Source organism: Ambystoma mexicanum, chromosome 2q (assembly GCF_040938575.1).
Source record: "Ambystoma mexicanum isolate Mex_15411 chromosome 2q, UKY_AmexF1_1, whole genome shotgun sequence".
In the NCBI taxonomy this organism is placed as follows: Eukaryota; Metazoa; Chordata; class Amphibia; order Caudata; family Ambystomatidae; genus Ambystoma; species Ambystoma mexicanum.
The window spans coordinates 125305077-125325361 of record NC_090924.1 but is presented as its reverse complement, the minus strand read 5'-3'; the positions used below and the strand labels follow the sequence as shown (position 1 = coordinate 125325361).

General features: G+C 50.7%; 3 non-coding genes across 3 annotated transcripts; all 3 read right to left on the bottom strand.

The window, feature by feature from the left end:
* Positions 1-1625: 1625 nt before the first annotated feature.
* Positions 1626-1697, bottom strand: TRNAP-UGG (transfer RNA proline (anticodon UGG)). The gene has a single exon. It is a non-coding gene; the product is annotated as a tRNA-Pro (tRNA).
* Positions 1698-13952: 12255 nt separating this feature from the next.
* Positions 13953-14025, bottom strand: TRNAV-CAC (transfer RNA valine (anticodon CAC)). The gene has a single exon. It is a non-coding gene; the product is annotated as a tRNA-Val (tRNA).
* Positions 14026-19518: 5493 nt separating this feature from the next.
* On the bottom strand, positions 19519-19591 carry TRNAV-CAC (transfer RNA valine (anticodon CAC)). Its single transcript has one exon. It is a non-coding gene; the product is annotated as a tRNA-Val (tRNA).
* Between the last annotated feature and the right edge of the window lie 694 nt (positions 19592-20285).

The following is a 20285-nucleotide window of genomic DNA, read 5'->3' as shown; positions in this document are numbered from 1 at the left end:
CAGGTCTCCTCCTCATCCCGAAGGTTGGTGGCCCATTGACATCAGGGTGGAAGGTGCTTGCGATACACTGTTCCTTCCTTCCTTCCTTCCTTTATTCCTCTTATGCTGTTTATGTAATAAGAGGGGACGATACACAGAAGAGAGAAAGTGGCCCAACACACTAGACTAGCAGTCTTCTGATCAATCTGCAGCTGGCAAGGTGGGGGAGAGCCTTTATTTTGCACCTGCTGGGATCTGCATTGGCAGAAGCTCTGAGGGCTGGGCCTTTCCTTTTGCCTGTAAAAACAAAAAGCAGCCCTCCTCCCTCCAGCCCTGAGAGCATGGGCGTGACACTGGAAAAAGCAGCATCTCCCCTTTGGTAAAGATGACCATTGCACAGCTGCTCACTCAGAGCTCGATCGTGCTCGATCAGGCGAGATATATTTAGGTCACCAGCAAAGTCTGTTCTCTTTTCTTGCGTAGGGTGAGCATTCACAGAGCCCAGCTTCGTTGACAAGAGTGCAAAAGGTGTATACTAAAAGCTTTCTGCTTTACTTGAGCGCCATGGCCATTATTATATTTTGGCTGCTCCAAGCAATCTCTGTCCAGCCGATGCAAATTTCCAGCTCAAATTTTCCCAGCACTCAAAAAGTCCCTCCTCCCGCCAGCTCTGCTTTCAGGAAGTTCAGCAGAAGCAGTCCAACTTCTGTTCCCACTTCAGAGGAAAAGCTTTCTCGGGCCAGAGAAAGCCAGGGAATCACTGTACCGGCAAGTGCATTTCTTACAACTGGTAATCCCTCAGAACACAGAAATGAAGAAGCTGTATATGAAAATGTATTATTTCTTTGGTACACTAACCTATGTAACTAATATGGACCATTTCAGAGGACGGAGCGGACCCAACTGTGATCCCAGAGACCCAAATACCCAGCAGTAGGGAAAATAAATCCTCTCTGTGCTCTGCAACATTACATACACAAAATGCAAGCGCGTGCATTTTTTTATTGGCCCCATATACAGAATACATGTGAGGATGCTTGCCTTCCCAGTGTATTTCTCAAGCTCTTGAGAGCATATGCTATTTCCATGGGAACGCAAATAAATTCATACTTTACATTTGTGTGTGACAAAAGGGGAAAAAAACTATTTTGTGTAAAATGCCAGCAGAGAGTGTTTCTGCCCGGTCTCGAACCGGGGACCTTTCGCGACCACTACACTACAGAAACAGCTGCTTGCTCACCTTTGTAGGGACTGGGAGAACAGGTGCAAAGGGCAGTGCAAGTGGACCTGCTTAAAGACTAATCAAATGCCTTGCGCCTGAAGCTCACACAATCCAGCCTAAAACATACGTCCTATCAAGCATGCGCACATATACAAGTATGCCAGCTGAGGGCCTATGCAGCGTACAGAGGGAAGGACATATTTCCACTTTGAGATCGGACGGCCAAAACTCACAAGCAAATCAAGGAATGTTACTGAGAGCTAACAGAGAACACAAAGTGCTTGTCGCAAGGACATGGCACGCAAAGAGGTTCAGGAAGTGAATTGTTCATCGACTACTGCTTACCGAGAAAACCAGAGAGTCTGTCCAATGAAAATAACATTGAAAAAACAAAAAAAAGGAGCTCAAGTTAACCACCTTGATTGGGCTCGTCCGGGATTTGAACCCGGGACCTCTCGCACCCAAAGCGAGAATCATACCCCTAGACCAACGAGCCACGGTCCTTTGAGCATTTGACGGAATTGTCCTCAGCGTTTGCACCCCCCTTAGGATTCGAGGCCAAGAATGCCTATTCCTGAAGTTTGTTCCTGCCGCTGAAAGCCTTGTCGGTGTATGAGCCAAATGAATGCCCCAGTCGGCACGCTCTGACTGTCTTCACAGGTCTCCTCCTCATCCCGAAGGTTGGTGGCCCATTGACATCAGGGTGGAAGGTGCTTGCGATACACTGTTCCTTCCTTCCTTCCTTCCTTTATTCCTCTTATGCTGTTTATGTAATAAGAGGGGACGATACACAGAAGAGAGAAAGTGGCCCAACACACTAGACTAGCAGTCTTCTGATCAATCTGCAGCTGGCAAGTGTGGTGCCGCCCCGTGAAGGGGTACGCACGCGGCGGCGTGACGTTGCACGTCGCCGCGTGCGCCTTAAATAAACGGGGCGTTCCCGGCCGCGTCAGAGCGACCGGGGAGCCCGAAGCGTACAGACGTGTGGGTGTCTAGTCTGTGCGCGCATGGGCTCGCGGGCACGCAGCGGGGGCACCCAGAGACCCCCAACAGTGGCGACGAGTGTCGGATGCCCGGGCCCGGCGGTGAGCGCGATCCCGGACATAATTTTTCACTTCAAGTGAAGCATCCGTGGATGTTTCGCATCGCGCCGAGGCCGCGGACCACACGCGGCTGGCGGCCATTTTACCCACGAGGTGGAGGATCTTCCAACAGCTCCGGTTTGGAGCAGGAAGGCCATCCAAACCTAATTTTTGGAGTAACTGACTGCGGGAAGTACAACCTGCAGGCCCATGCCAGAATTTTGTCATTTTGGTGAATTTTCAGGCGGTGACGTCGTGTTGTAGCTGGAAGATGGACTGAGGTGGCTGGGCCTTCTCAGCCCATTCCTTTTGAAGCTCAATTTTTGGACACTCTCATCCACGGATCCTTGTCAGGAACCTCTTCAACCCCTTCATCATCATCACGTGGGGGATGACGCTCCAGCTTCTGCGGCCCACGTGGACATAAGGCGTCTTGAGGTACTCTCCGTCAACCCTTTCATCATCACGTGGGTGGTGGCAGTGTGGGGAGTGGTGCAAGTTGCGGCCCTCAGAATTGGAACAAGGGTGCCTGTGCGCTTGCGCCTATGAGTGATCCTGATGCCCTGGAGGGTGCGACTGCCACGGCTTCGGAGGATTCGCTGGATGATGATCTAACAGACCTGTTCCAGCAGCAACCCCCACGCCCGACGACGTCTGGACTGCCTGCACAACCGGTGGGTGCCGCCCCCCCTCCGATCCAACCACCACCCCTGGCCATGGCCCAAGCCAGAGCGCAAGCGGCCCTACAGCCAATTCCGGAGTTTGATGCTACGGGCCCCCCATCCAGCCTGGGGCCCCGATGGAGGAGATGGATTGGAAGGCTAGACATGTACTTTCGGGCCGCCCAGGTCACGGACGATGACAGCATGGTGGCCACGATGCTCTACTCCGCAGGAGTGACTGTGCAAGAGATCTTTGAATCGTTGACTCCAGCGGGTAACTCATATGATCAGGCCAAAGCAGCCCTCCTGGCACATTTCGTCCCCCTTGCCAATGTCGACTTTGAAAGGTTCGTCATGCTGTCGGCCAAACAGAAGGAAGAGGAGACGCTTGACACCTTCTATGGCCGCCTGCGCCGCCTGTCACAAGGGTGTGCGTGGGGGGATGCGGAGGACATGATAAGGACCATGCTGATCCAGGCATGCTCGTCAGGCAAGCTGAGGCGACAAGTCCTAAGAGAGCCCGGACTCACGCTGGCCAGGATCCTGGAGCTCGGGAGGTGCCATGAGGTGGCGGAGGCTCGAGCCAACAAAATGGAGGCCGGTTCCCGCACTGTGAAACCGGAGGAGGTGTGCGCCGTCTGGCGGGGCGGCAGAGGGGTGCGAAAACCCGGTATACCTCCCAGAGACAGAGCGGGGAAGCCGGTAGAGTCGTGCCAGAAATGCGGTTATGATCTCCCCCACTCATCGGAGTGCATGGCCAAAGGAAAGGTTTGTGGACGCTGTGGGGTGCCTGATCACTTCTCGAGGGTGTGCAAGGCGACTCTGCCGGTACTTATCCCGAGAGGACAGCCCCGTCTATGGGCCCCGCGGCAGTACCGCCCGCCGAAGGTAGCTCAGGTGGAACAGGTGGAACCAGAGGAGGCCCTGGCGGAAGAAGTGGAGGAGGAGGAGGACGAGGAGAACATCTTCTTCGTCTCCAGCATGGAGGTCCTCAAGGGAAGGAGCAGAAGACAGCCGAGGTGTGTCGTGGAGGTAAACTGCTCGCCAGTCCCAGTGCTAGTCGACACGGGAGCCTCTGTCAATGTCATGGCGAGAGGACATTATGCTACGCTCAACCCAGCCCCGAGGCTGGTGACGCCAAGGGCCCGTATCTTCGCATTTGGTGGGCGGGAGCCCTTGCCACTCGATGGTGTATTCGTTGCCAAGGTGGAACACGACGGGTCGAAAATCAGAGCCCGCTTCTATGTGACTCCAGTGAGCAGCAACACCCTGCTCAGCTGTGCGGCAGCGGAGGCCCTTGGAATAGTCAGCTTCGCCCATTCAGTATACTTGGAGGACATCAACGACCTGCTAGACAAGTATGCTGACATCTTCAAAGGGATCGGGAGGATGAACGGCGACCCCGTGAGGCTCCACATCGACGAGTCGGTACAGCCCATAGCCCTGAAGCACAGGCGAATCCCATTTCATCTAAGGGACCAGGTGGACAGGGAACTCGATAACCTGGTGAACCTGGACGTAATTGAAAAGGTGGAGGGTCCCACACCCTGGGTATCCCCCATTGTCGTGGCGAGGAAACCGAAACAACCGGACTCCGTCCGAATCTGTGTGGACATGCGGTTGCCCAACAAGGCCATCAGGAGAGAACGACACCTGACCCCGACGATTGATGACATCATTGCGGAGGTGCAAGGGGCCCGTTTCTTCTCGAAGTTGGACTTACGGGCTGGGTATCACCAAGTTGTTCTCCACCCAGAGTCCCGTTATATAACGACTTTCACCACCCATAGGGGACTCTACAGGTACAAGCGTCTGAGCTTTGGAGTGTCGTCTGCAGCTGAGGTATTTCAGAACTTAATCCGAGGCGCCCTCGCAGACCTGGAGGGCGTCCTGAACATTAGCGACGACATTCTGGTATTTGCGAGGACTGAACCAGACCACCTGAAACGCCTAGCCAGGACTCTCGAGAGGCTACAATCGCTGGGGCTCACCCTCCACAAGGACAAGTGTGAGTTCCTCCGCCCGACCATTGAGTTTTTTGGTTTCATCTTCAAGGAGGGCGGGGTGTCTCCTGACCCCAAGAAGGTCCAAGACATCAAGGCGGCACGACCCCCTGAGTCCGCATCAGAGGTGCGGAGCTTCCTCGGAATGGTGACGTACTGCGGGCGTTTCATCAAGAATCTCGCCTCGAGGTCGGAACCTCTGAGGGCCCTGACGAGAAAGGACACCGTCTGGCAGTGGGGCCCGTTAGAACAAGCGGCATTCGAGGACATTAAAGGTGCCCTAACAGCAGAGGACACCGTGGCTTTCTTTGACCCCGCCTTGGAGTCGGAGATTGTTGTGGACGCCAGCCCGTTTGGCCTCGGGGCAGTCCTCACCCAGGTGAGCAGAGATGGGGGAATGAGGCCCGTGGCCTATGCGAGCAAGGCCCTCTCCGAGACCGAGCAGAGGTACTCACAGATTGAGCGAGAGGCCCTGGCGGTTCTGTGGGGGTGCCGGCATTTTCGGCTATATGTGCTGGGGAGACCCGTGACAGTGGTAACAGACCACAAACCACTGATTCCAATCATGGCCGGATCCTCCTCCAAACCACCGGCCAGGATCGAGCGGTGGATGCTGGCCCTCCTGGAATATGGCGTCAACCTCATCTACAGGCCAGGGGCCAACAATGCGGCGGACTACCTGTCCAGGCATCCGGTGGGCAGGGATGGGCCCGCACAAGAGTCGTGTGCCGAGGAGGCCGATGATCACGTGAGCATGGTGGTCGAGAGTGCCACCCCCAATGCAATGCCGCTGCCCGAACTGGAGAGAGCAGCAGCCAATGACGAATGCTTCCGCATCCTGAGAAGCTCGATGCAATCGGGGTCCTGGAAGGCCGTGCTGGAGTTGGTGGCCGGGCGCACTCAAGAGGCCAAGGTGACCCTCGAGCAACTCTGGAAGGTGAGGGATGAACTGTCCTTCACGGAGTCGGGTCTGCTGCTGCGGGGTGATCGCCTGGTGGTGCCGGGCTCCAAGGTCCACGAGGTCATCAACCTGGCACACCAGGGACACCAAGGGGCCGCCAAAACGAAGGCGAGGTTGAGGCTGAAGGTGTGGTTCCCCGAGCTGGAGAGGAAGGTGGACGACTTCATAGCGGCCTGCGTATGGTGCCAGGCGGCTTCCCCTGTACAACGGGAGCCCGAGATCGAGGTAATGCCACGGGGGACCCGCCCGTGGGAAGTCGTGCATGCGGACTTCGGATCCACAGCCGTGGGTACTCACTTCCTAGCCATCGTCGATGAGTACTCGCGATACCCGGAGGTGGAATTCGTTGAGTCGGTGGCATTTGAGCACGTGGTGGGTGCTGTGGAGAAAATCTTTGCCACCCATGGGTTCCCCATGACCCTGTGCTCGGACAATGGATCCCCATTCCAGAGCGCGAGGTTCTCGGAATTTCTCGAGAGCTGTGGAGTGGCCCACCGAAAGGTGTCCCCATTGTGGCCCCGCGCGAACGGGGACGCAGAAAGGCTGATGAGGACATTAAACAAGACTTTCCGGATAGCTCAGGGACAAGGCCAGCCTCTCCAGCGGGCGCTGTACCAGTTCCTGAGAGTATACCGCACTACCCCCCATGCTTCAACTGGGGTGGCCCCGGCTGAGGCTCTATTCCGCAGGTGCCCCCGGGGTCTCCTCCCGGAGGTGCAGGAGAAGGTACCCGGTGTAATAGACGACCAAAGGGTGGAAGCGGAGCGACTGGCAAGGACCCATCAGGAAAACATACGGAGGGGTCTTCGTCCGCAGCGGCTGGAACCGGGCGACGAAGTGCTGATTAGGAATCGGCATCCCCATGGGAAACTCTCGCTTCCATATGAACCCGAGCCGCTGGACGTAGTGGCAGTGAAGGGGTCGATGGTGACGGCATCGGATGGGAAGTCGGCCGTCACCCGGAATGTGAGTTTCTTCAAGAAACTGGGGGACTCTCGGACTGAACTCCCGCCTGACCCAGATGAGACGGTCCTCCCGGACGATGACACCCCCCGGGGGGAATGCGTGGGGTCACCAGCACGAGACACTGGAGCGGCCGGGAGTCCGGCGACGGAGGTAGGTGGGAGGTACCCCCAGAGGGCTGGGCGAGGGAGACCTGCCTACCTCGGAGACTACGTGCTGGGGCCGATTGACTGTGTTCCGGAGTGAAGGGGATCCGGGAGGCTGTTAATAAAAGGGGGCCTGGGGTTTTGTGAGTTCACAACTGACAGTGTGTGCAGTGACATGTTTGATGTGTTTGTTTGTTGTTGTTCCTCCTGGGAAAAAGGAGGAGTGTGGTGCCGCCCCGTGAAGGGGTACGCACGCGGCGGCGTGACGTTGCACGTCGCCGCGTGCGCCTTAAATAAACGGGGCGTTCCCGGCCGCGTCAGAGCGACCGGGGAGCCCGAAGCGTACAGACGTGTGGGTGTCTAGTCTGTGCGCGCATGGGCTCGCGGGCACGCAGCGGGGGCACCCAGAGACCCCCAACAGCAAGGTGGGGGAGAGCCTTTATTTTGCACCTGCTGGGATCTGCATTGGCAGAAGCTCTGAGGGCTGGGCCTTTCCTTTTGCCTGTAAAAACAAAAAGCAGCCCTCCTCCCTCCAGCCCTGAGAGCATGGGCGTGACACTGGAAAAAGCAGCATCTCCCCTTTGGTAAAGATGACCATTGCACAGCTGCTCACTCAGAGCTCGATCGTGCTCGATCAGGCGAGATATATTTAGGTCACCAGCAAAGTCTGTTCTCTTTTCTTGCGTAGGGTGAGCATTCACAGAGCCCAGCTTCGTTGACAAGAGTGCAAAAGGTGTATACTAAAAGCTTTCTGCTTTACTTGAGCGCCATGGCCGTTATTATATTTTGGCTGCTCCAAGCAATCTCTGTCCAGCCGATGCAAATTTCCAGCTCAAATTTTCCCAGCACTCAAAAAGTCCCTCCTCCCGCCAGCTCTGCTTTCAGGAAGTTCAGCAGAAGCAGTCCAACTTCTGTTCCCACTTCAGAGGAAAAGCTTTCTCGGGCCAGAGAAAGCCAGGGAATCACTGTACCGGCAAGTGCATTTCTTACAACTGGTAATCCCTCAGAACACAGAAATGAAGAAGCTGTATATGAAAATGTATTATTTCTTTGGTACACTAACCTATGTAACTAATATGGACCATTTCAGAGGACGGAGCGGACCCAACTGTGATCCCAGAGACCCAAATACCCAGCAGTAGGGAAAATAAATCCTCTCTGTGCTCTGCAACATTACATACACAAAATGCAAGCGCGTGCATTTTTTTATTGGCCCCATATACAGAATACATGTGAGGATGCTTGCCTTCCCAGTGTATTTCTCAAGCTCTTGAGAGCATATGCTATTTCCATGGGAACGCAAATAAGTTCATACTTTACATTTGTGTGTGACAAAAGGGGAAAAAAACTATTTTGTGTAAAATGCCAGCAGAGAGTGTTTCTGCCCGGTCTCGACCTTTCGCGTGTGAGGCGAACGTGATAACCACTACACTACAGAAACAGCTGCTTACTCACCTTTGTAGGGACTGGGAGAACAGGTGCAAAGGGCAGTGCAAGTGGACCTGCTTAAAGACTAATCAAATGCCTTGCGCCTGAAGCTCACACAATCCAGCCTAAAACATACGTCCTATCAAGCATGCGCACATATACAAGTATGCCAGCTGAGGGCCTATGCAGCGTACAGAGGGAAGGACATATTTCCACTTTGAGATCGGACGGCCAAAACTCACAAGCAAATCAAGGAATGTTACTGAGAGCTAACAGAGAACACAAAGTGCTTGTCGCAAGGACATGGCACGCAAAGAGGTTCAGGAAGTGAATTGTTCATCGACTACTGCTTACCGAGAAAACCAGAGAGTCTGTCCAATGAAAATAACATTGAAAAAACAAAAAATAGGAGCTCAAGTTAACCACCTTGATTGGGCTCCCCAAAGCGAGAATCATACCCCTAGACCAACGAGCCACGGACCTTTGAGCATTTGACGGAATTGTCCTCAGCGTTTGCACCCCCCTTAGGATTCGAGGCCAAGAATGCCTATTCCTGAAGTTTGTTCCTGCCGCTGAAAGCCTTGTCGGTGTATGAGCCAAATGAATGCCCCAGTCGGCACGCTCTGACTGTCTTCACAGGTCTCCTCCTCATCCCGAAGGTTGGTGGCCCATTGACATCAGGGTGGAAGGTGCTTGCGATACACTGTTCCTTCCTTCCTTCCTTCCTTTATTCCTCTTATGCTGTTTATGTAATAAGAGGGGACGATACACAGAAGAGAGAAAGTGGCCCAACACACTAGACTAGCAGTCTTCTGATCAATCTGCAGCTGGCAAGGTGGGGGAGAGCCTTTATTTTGCACCTGCTGGGATCTGCATTGGCAGAAGCTCTGAGGGCTGGGCCTTTCCTTTTGCCTGTAAAAACAAAAAGCAGCCCTCCTCCCTCCAGCCCTGAGAGCATGGGCGTGACACTGGAAAAAGCAGCATCTCCCCTTTGGTAAAGATGACCATTGCACAGCTGCTCACTCAGAGCTCGATCGTGCTCGATCAGGCGAGATATATTTAGGTCACCAGCAAAGTCTGTTCTCTTTTCTTGCGTAGGGTGAGCATTCACAGAGCCCAGCTTCGTTGACAAGAGTGCAAAAGGTGTATACTAAAAGCTTTCTGCTTTACTTGAGCGCCATGGCCGTTATTATATTTTGGCTGCTCCAAGCAATCTCTGTCCAGCCGATGCAAATTTCCAGCTCAAATTTTCCCAGCACTCAAAAAGTCCCTCCTCCCGCCAGCTCTGCTTTCAGGAAGTTCAGCAGAAGCAGTCCAACTTCTGTTCCCACTTCAGAGGAAAAGCTTTCTCGGGCCAGAGAAAGCCAGGGAATCACTGTACCGGCAAGTGCATTTCTTACAACTGGTAATCCCTCAGAACACAGAAATGAAGAAGCTGTATATGAAAATGTATTATTTCTTTGGTACACTAACCTATGTAACTAATATGGACCATTTCAGAGGACGGAGCGGACCCAACTGTGATCCCAGAGACCCAAATACCCAGCCAGCAGTAGGGAAAATAAATCCTCTCTGTGCTCTGCAACATTACATACACAAAATGCAAGCGCGTGCATTTTTTTATTGGCCCCATATACAGAATACATGTGAGGATGCTTGCCTTCCCAGTGTATTTCTCAAGCTCTTGAGAGCATATGCTATTTCCATGGGAACGCAAATAAATTCATACTTTACATTTGTGTGTGACAAAAGGGGAAAAAAACTATTTTGTGTAAAATGCCAGCAGAGAGTGTTTCTGCCCGGTCTCGAACCGGGGACCTTTCGCGACCACTACACTACAGAAACAGCTGCTTGCTCACCTTTGTAGGGACTGGGAGAACAGGTGCAAAGGGCAGTGCAAGTGGACCTGCTTAAAGACTAATCAAATGCCTTGCGCCTGAAGCTCACACAATCCAGCCTAAAACATACGTCCTATCAAGCATGCGCACATATACAAGTATGCCAGCTGAGGGCCTATGCAGCGTACAGAGGGAAGGACATATTTCCACTTTGAGATCGGACGGCCAAAACTCACAAGCAAATCAAGGAATGTTACTGAGAGCTAACAGAGAACACAAAGTGCTTGTCGCAAGGACATGGCACGCAAAGAGGTTCAGGAAGTGAATTGTTCATCGACTACTGCTTACCGAGAAAACCAGAGAGTCTGTCCAATGAAAATAACATTGAAAAAACAAAAAAAAGGAGCTCAAGTTAACCACCTTGATTGGGCTCGTCCGGGATTTGAACCCGGGACCTCTCGCACCCAAAGAGAGAATCATACCCCTAGACCAACGAGCCACGGTCCTTTGAGCATTTGACGGAATTGTCCTCAGCGTTTGCACCCCCCTTAGGATTCGAGGCCAAGAATGCCTATTCCTGAAGTTTGTTCCTGCCGCTGAAAGCCTTGTCGGTGTATGAGCCAAATGAATGCCCCAGTCGGCACGCTCTGACTGTCTTCACAGGTCTCCTCCTCATCCCGAAGGTTGGTGGCCCATTGACATCAGGGTGGAAGGTGCTTGCGATACACTGTTCCTTCCTTCCTTCCTTTATTCCTCTTATGCTGTTTATGTAATAAGAGGGGACGATACACAGAAGAGAGAAAGTGGCCCAACACACTAGACTAGCAGTCTTCTGATCAATCTGCAGCTGGCAAGGTGGGGGAGAGCCTTTATTTTGCACCTGCTGGGATCTGCATTGGCAGAAGCTCTGAGGGCTGGGCCTTTCCTTTTGCCTGTAAAAACAAAAAGCAGCCCTCCTCCCTCCAGCCCTGAGAGCATGGGCGTGACACTGGAAAAAGCAGCATCTCCCCTTTGGTAAAGATGACCATTGCACAGCTGCTCACTCAGAGCTCGATCGTGCTCGATCAGGCGAGATATATTTAGGTCACCAGCAAAGTCTGTTCTCTTTTCTTGCGTAGTGTGAGCATTCAGAGAGCCCAGCTTCGTTGACAAGAGTGCAAAAGGTGTATACTAAAAGCTTTCTGCTTTACTTGAGCGCCATGACCGTTATTATATTTTGGCTGCTCCAAGCAATCTCTGTCCAGCCGATGCAAATTTCCAGCTCAAATTTTCCCAGCACTCAAAAAGTCCCTCCTCCCGCCAGCTCTGCTTTCAGGAAGTTCAGCAGAAGCAGTCCAACTTCTGTTCCCACTTCAGAGGAAAAGCTTTCTCGGGCCAGAGAAAGCCAGGGAATCACTGTACCGGCAAGTGCATTTCTTACAACTGGTAATCCCTCAGAACACAGAAATGAAGAAGCTGTATATGAAAATGTATTATTTCTTTGGTACACTAACCTATGTAACTAATATGGACCATTTCAGAGGACGGAGCGGACCCAACTGTGATCCCAGAGACCCAAATACCCAGCAGTAGGGAAAATAAATCCTCTCTGTGCTCTGCAACATTACATACACAAAATGCAAGCGCGTGCATTTTTTATTGGCCCCATATACAGAATACATGTGAGGATGCTTGCCTTCCCAGTGTATTTCTCAAGCTCTTGAGAGCATATGCTATTTCCATGGGAACGCAAATAAGTTCATACTTTACATTTGTGTGTGACAAAAGGGGAAAAAAACTATTTTGTGTAAAATGCCAGCAGAGAGTGTTTCTGCCCGGTCTCGAACCGGGGACCTTGAACGTGATAACCACTACACTACAGAAACAGCTGCTTACTCACCTTTGTAGGGACTGGGAGAACAGGTGCAAAGGGCAGTGCAAGTGGACCTGCTTAAAGACTAATCAAATGCCTTGCGCCTGAAGCTCACACAATCCAGCCTAAAACATACGTCCTATCAAGCATGCGCACATATACAAGTATGCCAGCTGAGGGCCTATGCAGCGTACAGAGGGAAGGACATATTTCCACTTTGAGATCGGACGGGCAAAACTCACAAGCAAATCAAGGAATGTTACTGAGAGCTAACAGAGAACACAAAGTGCTTGTCGCAAGGACATGGCACGCAAAGAGGTTCAGGAAGTGAATTGTTCATCGACTACTGCTTACCGAGAAAACCAGAGAGTCTGTCCAATGAAAATAACATTGAAAAAACAAAAAATAGGAGCTCAAGTTAACCACCTTGATTGGGCTCGTCCGGGATTTGATCCCGGCACCTCTCGCACCCAAAGCGAGAATCATACCCCTAGACCAACGAGCCACGGACCTTTGAGCATTTGACGGAATTGTCCTCAGCGTTTGCACCCCCCTTAGGATTCGAGGCCAAGAATGCCTATTCCTGAAGTTTGTTCCTGCCGCTGAAAGCCTTGTCGGTGTATGAGCCAAATGAATGCCCCAGTCGGCACGCTCTGACTGTCTTCACAGGTCTCCTCCTCATCCCGAAGGTTGGTGGCCCATTGACATCAGGGTGGAAGGTGCTTGCGATACACTGTTCCTTCCTTCCTTCCTTCCTTTATTCCTCTTATGCTGTTTATGTAATAAGAGGGGACGATACACAGAAGAGAGAAAGTGGCCCAACACACTAGACTAGCAGTCTTCTGATCAATCTGCAGCTGGCAAGGTGGGGGAGAGCCTTTATTTTGCACCTGCTGGGATCTGCATTGGCAGAAGCTCTGAGGGCTGGGCCTTTCCTTTTGCCTGTAAAAACAAAAAGCAGCCCTCCTCCCTCCAGCCCTGAGAGCATGGGCGTGACACTGGAAAAAGCAGCATCTCCCCTTTGGTAAAGATGACCATTGCACAGCTGCTCACTCAGAGCTCGATCGTGCTCGATCAGGCGAGATATATTTAGGTCACCAGCAAAGTCTGTTCTCTTTTCTTGCGTAGGGTGAGCATTCACAGAGCCCAGCTTCGTTGACAAGAGTGCAAAAGGTGTATACTAAAAGCTTTCTGCTTTACTTGAGCGCCATGGCCGTTATTATATTTTGGCTGCTCCAAGCAATCTCTGTCCAGCCGATGCAAATTTCCAGCTCAAATTTTCCCAGCACTCAAAAAGTCCCTCCTCCCGCCAGCTCTGCTTTCAGGAAGTTCAGCAGAAGCAGTCCAACTTCTGTTCCCACTTCAGAGGAAAAGCTTTCTCGGGCCAGAGAAAGCCAGGGAATCCCTGTACCGGCAAGTGCATTTCTTACAACTGGTAATCCCTCAGAACACAGAAATGAAGAAGCTGTATATGAAAATGTATTATTTCTTTGGTACACTAACCTATGTAACTAATATGGACCATTTCAGAGGACGGAGCGGACCCAACTGTGATCCCAGAGACCCAAATACCCAGCAGTAGGGAAAATAAATCCTCTCTGTGCTCTGCAACATTACATACACAAAATGCAAGCGCGTGCATTTTTTTATTGGCCCCATATACAGAATACATGTGAGGATGCTTGCCTTCCCAGTGTATTTCTCAAGCTCTTGAGAGCATATGCTATTTCCATGGGAACGCAAATAAGTTCATACTTTACATTTGTGTGTGACAAAAGGGGAAAAAAACTATTTTGTGTAAAATGCCAGCAGAGAGTGTTCCTGCCCGGTCTCGAACCGGGGACCTTTCGCTTGTGAGGCGAACGTGATAACCACTACACTACAGAAACAGCTGCTTGCTCACCTTTGTAGGGACTGGGAGAACAGGTGCAAAGGGCAGTGCAAGTGGACCTGCTTAAAGACTAATCAAATGCCTTGCGCCTGAAGCTCACACAATCCAGCCTAAAACATACGTCCTATCAAGCATGCGCACATATACAAGTATGCCAGCTGAGGGCCTATGCAGCGTACAGAGGGAAGGACATATTTCCACTTTGAGATCGGACGGCCAAAACTCACAAGCAAATCAAGGAATGTTACTGAGAGCTAACAGAGAACACAAAGTGCTTGTCGCAAGGACATGGCACGCAAAGAGGTTCAGGAAGTGAATTGTTCATCGACTACTGCTTACCGAGAAAACCAGAGAGTCTGTCCAATGAAAATAACATTGAAAAAACAAAAAATAGGAGCTCAAGTTAACCACCTTGATTGGGCTCCCCAAAGCGAGAATCATACCCCTAGACCAACGAGCCACGGACCTTTGAGCATTTGACGGAATTGTCCTCAGCGTTTGCACCCCCCTTAGGATTCGAGGCCAAGAATGCCTATTCCTGAAGTTTGTTCCTGCCGCTGAAAGCCTTGTCGGTGTATGAGCCAAATGAATGCCCCAGTCGGCACGCTCTGACTGTCTTCACAGGTCTCCTCCTCATCCCGAAGGTTGGTGGCCCATTGACATCAGGGTGGAAGGTGCTTGCGATACACTGTTCCTTCCTTCCTTCCTTCCTTTATTCCTCTTATGCTGTTTATGTAATAAGAGGGGACGATACACAGAAGAGAGAAAGTGGCCCAACACACTAGACTAGCAGTCTTCTGATCAATCTGCAGCTGGCAAGGTGGGGGAGAGCCTTTATTTTGCACCTGCTGGGATCTGCATTGGCAGAAGCTCTGAGGGCTGGGCCTTTCCTTTTGCCTGTAAAAACAAAAAGCAGCCCTCCTCCCTCCAGCCCTGAGAGCATGGGCGTGACACTGGAAAAAGCAGCATCTCCCCTTTGGTAAAGATGACCATTGCACAGCTGCTCACTCAGAGCTCGATCGTGCTCGATCAGGCGAGATATATTTAGGTCACCAGCAAAGTCTGTTCTCTTTTCTTGCGTAGGGTGAGCATTCACAGAGCCCAGCTTCGTTGACAAGAGTGCAAAAGGTGTATACTAAAAGCTTTCTGCTTTACTTGAGCGCCATGGCCGTTATTATATTTTGGCTGCTCCAAGCAATCTCTGTCCAGCCGATGCAAATTTCCAGCTCAAATTTTCCCAGCACTCAAAAAGTCCCTCCTCCCGCCAGCTCTGCTTTCAGGAAGTTCAGCAGAAGCAGTCCAACTTCTGTTCCCACTTCAGAGGAAAAGCTTTCTCGGGCCAGAGAAAGCCAGGGAATCACTGTACCGGCAAGTGCATTTCTTACAACTGGTAATCCCTCAGAACACAGAAATGAAGAAGCTGTATATGAAAATGTATTATTTCTTTGGTACACTAACCTATGTAACTAATATGGACCATTTCAGAGGACGGAGCGGACCCAACTGTGATCCCAGAGACCCAAATACCCAGCCAGCAGTAGGGAAAATAAATCCTCTCTGTGCTCTGCAACATTACATACACAAAATGCAAGCGCGTGCATTTTTTTATTGGCCCCATATACAGAATACATGTGAGGATGCTTGCCTTCCCAGTGTATTTCTCAAGCTCTTGAGAGCATATGCTATTTCCATGGGAACGCAAATAAATTCATACTTTACATTTGTGTGTGACAAAAGGGGAAAAAAACTATTTTGTGTAAAATGCCAGCAGAGAGTGTTTCTGCCCGGTCTCGAACCGGGGACCTTTCGCGACCACTACACTACAGAAACAGCTGCTTGCTCACCTTTGTAGGGACTGGGAGAACAGGTGCAAAGGGCAGTGCAAGTGGACCTGCTTAAAGACTAATCAAATGCCTTGCGCCTGAAGCTCACACAATCCAGCCTAAAACATACGTCCTATCAAGCATGCGCACATATACAAGTATGCCAGCTGAGGGCCTATGCAGCGTACAGAGGGAAGGACATATTTCCACTTTGAGATCGGACGGCCAAAACTCACAAGCAAATCAAGGAATGTTACTGAGAGCTAACAGAGAACACAAAGTGCTTGTCGCAAGGACATGGCACGCAAAGAGGTTCAGGAAGTGAATTGTTCATCGACTACTGCTTACCGAGAAAACCAGAGAGTCTGTCCAATGAAAATAACATTGAAAAAACAAAAAAAAGGAGCTCAAGTTAACCACCTTGATTGGGCTCGTCCGGGATTTGAACCCGGGACCTCTCGCACCCAAAGAGAGAATCATACCCCTAGACCAACGAGCCACGGTCCTTTGAGCATTTGACGGAATTGTCCTCAGCGTTTGCACCCCCCTTAGGATTCGAGGCCAAGAATGCCTATTCCTGAAGTTTGTTCCTGCCGCTGAAAGCCTTGTCGGTGTATGAGCCAAATGAATGCCCCAGTCGGCACGCTCTGACTGTCTTCACAGGTCTCCTCCTCATCCCGAAGGTTGGTGGCCCATTGACATCAGGGTGGAAGGTGCTTGCGATACACTGTTCCTTCCTTCCTTCCTTTATTCCTCTTATGCTGTTTATGTAATAAGAGGGGACGATACACAGAAGAGAGAAAGTGGCCCAACACACTAGACTAGCAGTCTTCTGATCAATCTGCAGCTGGCAAGGTGGGGGAGAGCCTTTATTTTGCACCTGCTGGGATCTGCATTGGCAGAAGCTCTGAGGGCTGGGCCTTTCCTTTTGCCTGTAAAAACAAAAAGCAGCCCTCCTCCCTCCAGCCCTGAGAGCATGGGCGTGACACTGGAAAAAGCAGCATCTCCCCTTTGGTAAAGATGACCATTGCACAGCTGCTCACTCAGAGCTCGATCGTGCTCGATCAGGCGAGATATATTTAGGTCACCAGCAAAGTCTGTTCTCTTTTCTTGCGTAGTGTGAGCATTCAGAGAGCCCAGCTTCGTTGACAAGAGTGCAAAAGGTGTATACTAAAAGCTTTCTGCTTTACTTGAGCGCCATGACCGTTATTATATTTTGGCTGCTCCAAGCAATCTCTGTCCAGCCGATGCAAATTTCCAGCTCAAATTTTCCCAGCACTCAAAAAGTCCCTCCTCCCGCCAGCTCTGCTTTCAGGAAGTTCAGCAGAAGCAGTCCAACTTCTGTTCCCACTTCAGAGGAAAAGCTTTCTCGGGCCAGAGAAAGCCAGGGAATCACTGTACCGGCAAGTGCATTTCTTACAACTGGTAATCCCTCAGAACACAGAAATGAAGAAGCTGTATATGAAAATGTATTATTTCTTTGGTACACTAACCTATGTAACTAATATGGACCATTTCAGAGGACGGAGCGGACCCAACTGTGATCCCAGAGACCCAAATACCCAGCAGTAGGGAAAATAAATCCTCTCTGTGCTCTGCAACATTACATACACAAAATGCAAGCGCGTGCATTTTTTATTGGCCCCATATACAGAATACATGTGAGGATGCTTGCCTTCCCAGTGTATTTCTCAAGCTCTTGAGAGCATATGCTATTTCCATGGGAACGCAAATAAGTTCATACTTTACATTTGTGTGTGACAAAAGGGGAAAAAAACTATTTTGTGTAAAATGCCAGCAGAGAGTGTTTCTGCCCGGTCTCGAACCGGGGACCTTGAACGTGATAACCACTACACTACAGAAACAGCTGCTTACTCACCTTTGTAGGGACTGGGAGAACAGGTGCAAAGGGCAGTGCAAGTGGACCTGCTTAAAGACTAATCAAATGCCTTGCGCCTGAAGCTCACACAATCCAGCCTAAAACATACGTCCTATCAAGCATGCGCACATATACAAGTATGCCAGCTGAGGGCCTATGCAGCGTACAGAGGGAAGGACATATTTCCACTTTGAGATCGGACGGGCAAAACTCACAAGCAAATCAAGGAATGTTACTGAGAGCTAACAGAGAACACAAAGTGCTTGTCGCAAGGACATGGCACGCAAAGAGGTTCAGGAAGTGAATTGTTCATCGACTACTGCTTACCGAGAAAACCAGAGAGTCTGTCCAATGAAAATAACATTGAAAAAACAAAAAATAGGAGCTCAAGTTAACCACCTTGATTGGGCTCGTCCGGGATTTGATCCCGGCACCTCTCGCACCCAAAGCGAGAATCATACCCCTAGACCAACGAGCCACGGACCTTTGAGCATTTGACGGAATTGTCCTCAGCGTTTGCACCCCCCTTAGGATTCGAGGCCAAGAATGCCTATTCCTGAAGTTTGTTCCTGCCGCTGAAAGCCTTGTCGGTGTATGAGCCAAATGAATGCCCCAGTCGGCACGCTCTGACTGTCTTCACAGGTCTCCTCCTCATCCCGAAGGTTGGTGGCCCATTGACATCAGGGTGGAAGGTGCTTGCGATACACTGTTCCTTCCTTCCTTCCTTCCTTTATTCCTCTTATGCTGTTTATGTAATAAGAGGGGACGATACACAGAAGAGAGAAAGTGGCCCAACACACTAGACTAGCAGTCTTCTGATCAATCTGCAGCTGGCAAGGTGGGGGAGAGCCTTTATTTTGCACCTGCTGGGATCTGCATTGGCAGAAGCTCTGAGGGCTGGGCCTTTCCTTTTGCCTGTAAAAACAAAAAGCAGCCCTCCTCCCTCCAGCCCTGAGAGCATGGGCGTGACACTGGAAAAAGCAGCATCTCCCCTTTGGTAAAGATGACCATTGCACAGCTGCTCACTCAGAGCTCGATCGTGCTCGATCAGGCGAGATATATTTAGGTCACCAGCAAAGTCTGTTCTCTTTTCTTGCGTAGGGTGAGCATTCACAGAGCCCAGCTTCGTTGACAAGAGTGCAAAAGGTGTATACTAAAAGCTTTCTGCTTTACTTGAGCGCCATGGCCGTTATTATATTTTGGCTGCTCCAAGCAATCTCTGTCCAGCCGATGCAAATTTCCAGCTCAAATTTTCCCAGCACTCAAAAAGTCCCTCCTCCCGCCAGCTCTGCTTTCAGGAAGTTCAGCAGAAGCAGTCCAACTTCTGTTCCCACTTCAGAGGAAAAGCTTTCTCGGGCCAGAGAAAGCCAGGGAATCCCTGTACCGGCAAGTGCATTTCTTACAACTGGTAATCCCTCAGAACACAGAAATGAAGAAGCTGTATATGAAAATGTATTATTTCTTTGGTACACTAACCTATGTAACTAATATGGACCATTTCAGAGGACGGAGCGGACCCAACTGTGATCCCAGAGACCCAAATACCCAGCAGTAGGGAAAATAAATCCTCTCTGTGCTCTGCAACATTACATACACAAAATGCAAGCGCGTGCATTTTTTTATTGGCCCCATATACAGAATACATGTGAGGATGCTTGCCTTCCCAGTGTATTTCTCAAGCTCTTGAGAGCATATGCTATTTCCATGGGAACGCAAATAAGTTCATACTTTACATTTGTGTGTGACAAAAGGGGAAAAAAACTATTTTGTGTAAAATGCCAGCAGAGAGTGTTCCTGCCCGGTCTCGAACCGGGGACCTTTCGCTTGTGAGGCGAACGTGATAACCACTACACTACAGAAACAGCTGCTTGCTCACCTTTGTAGGGACTGGGAGAACAGGTGCAAAGGGCAGTGCAAGTGGACCTGCTTAAAGACTAATCAAATGCCTTGCGCCTGAAGCTCACACAATCCAGCCTAAAACATACGTCCTATCAAGCATGCGCACATATACAAGTATGCCAGCTGAGGGCCTATGCAGCGTACAGAGGGAAGGACATATTTCCACTTTGAGATCGGACGGCCAAAACTCACAAGCAAATCAAGGAATGTTACTGAGAGCTAACAGAGAACACAAAGTGCTTGTCGCAAGGACATGGCACGCAAAGAGGTTCAGGAAGTGAATTGTTCATCGACTACTGCTTACCGAGAAAACCAGTCTGTCCAATGAAAATAACATTGAAAAAACAAAAAAAAGGAGCTCAAGTTAACCACCTTGATTGGGCTCGTCCGGGATTTGAACCTGGGACCTCTCGCACCCAAAGCGAGAATCATACCCCTAGAACAACGAGCCACGGTCCTTTGCGCATTTGACGGAATCGTCCTCAGCGTTTGCACCCCCCTTAGGATTCGAGGCCAAGAATGCCTATTCCTGAAGTTTGTTCCTGCCGCTGAAAGCCTTGTCGGTGTATGAGCCAAATGAATGCCCCAGTCGGCACGCTCTGACTGTCTTCACAGGTCTCCTCCTCATCCCGAAGGTTGGTGGCCCATTGACATCAG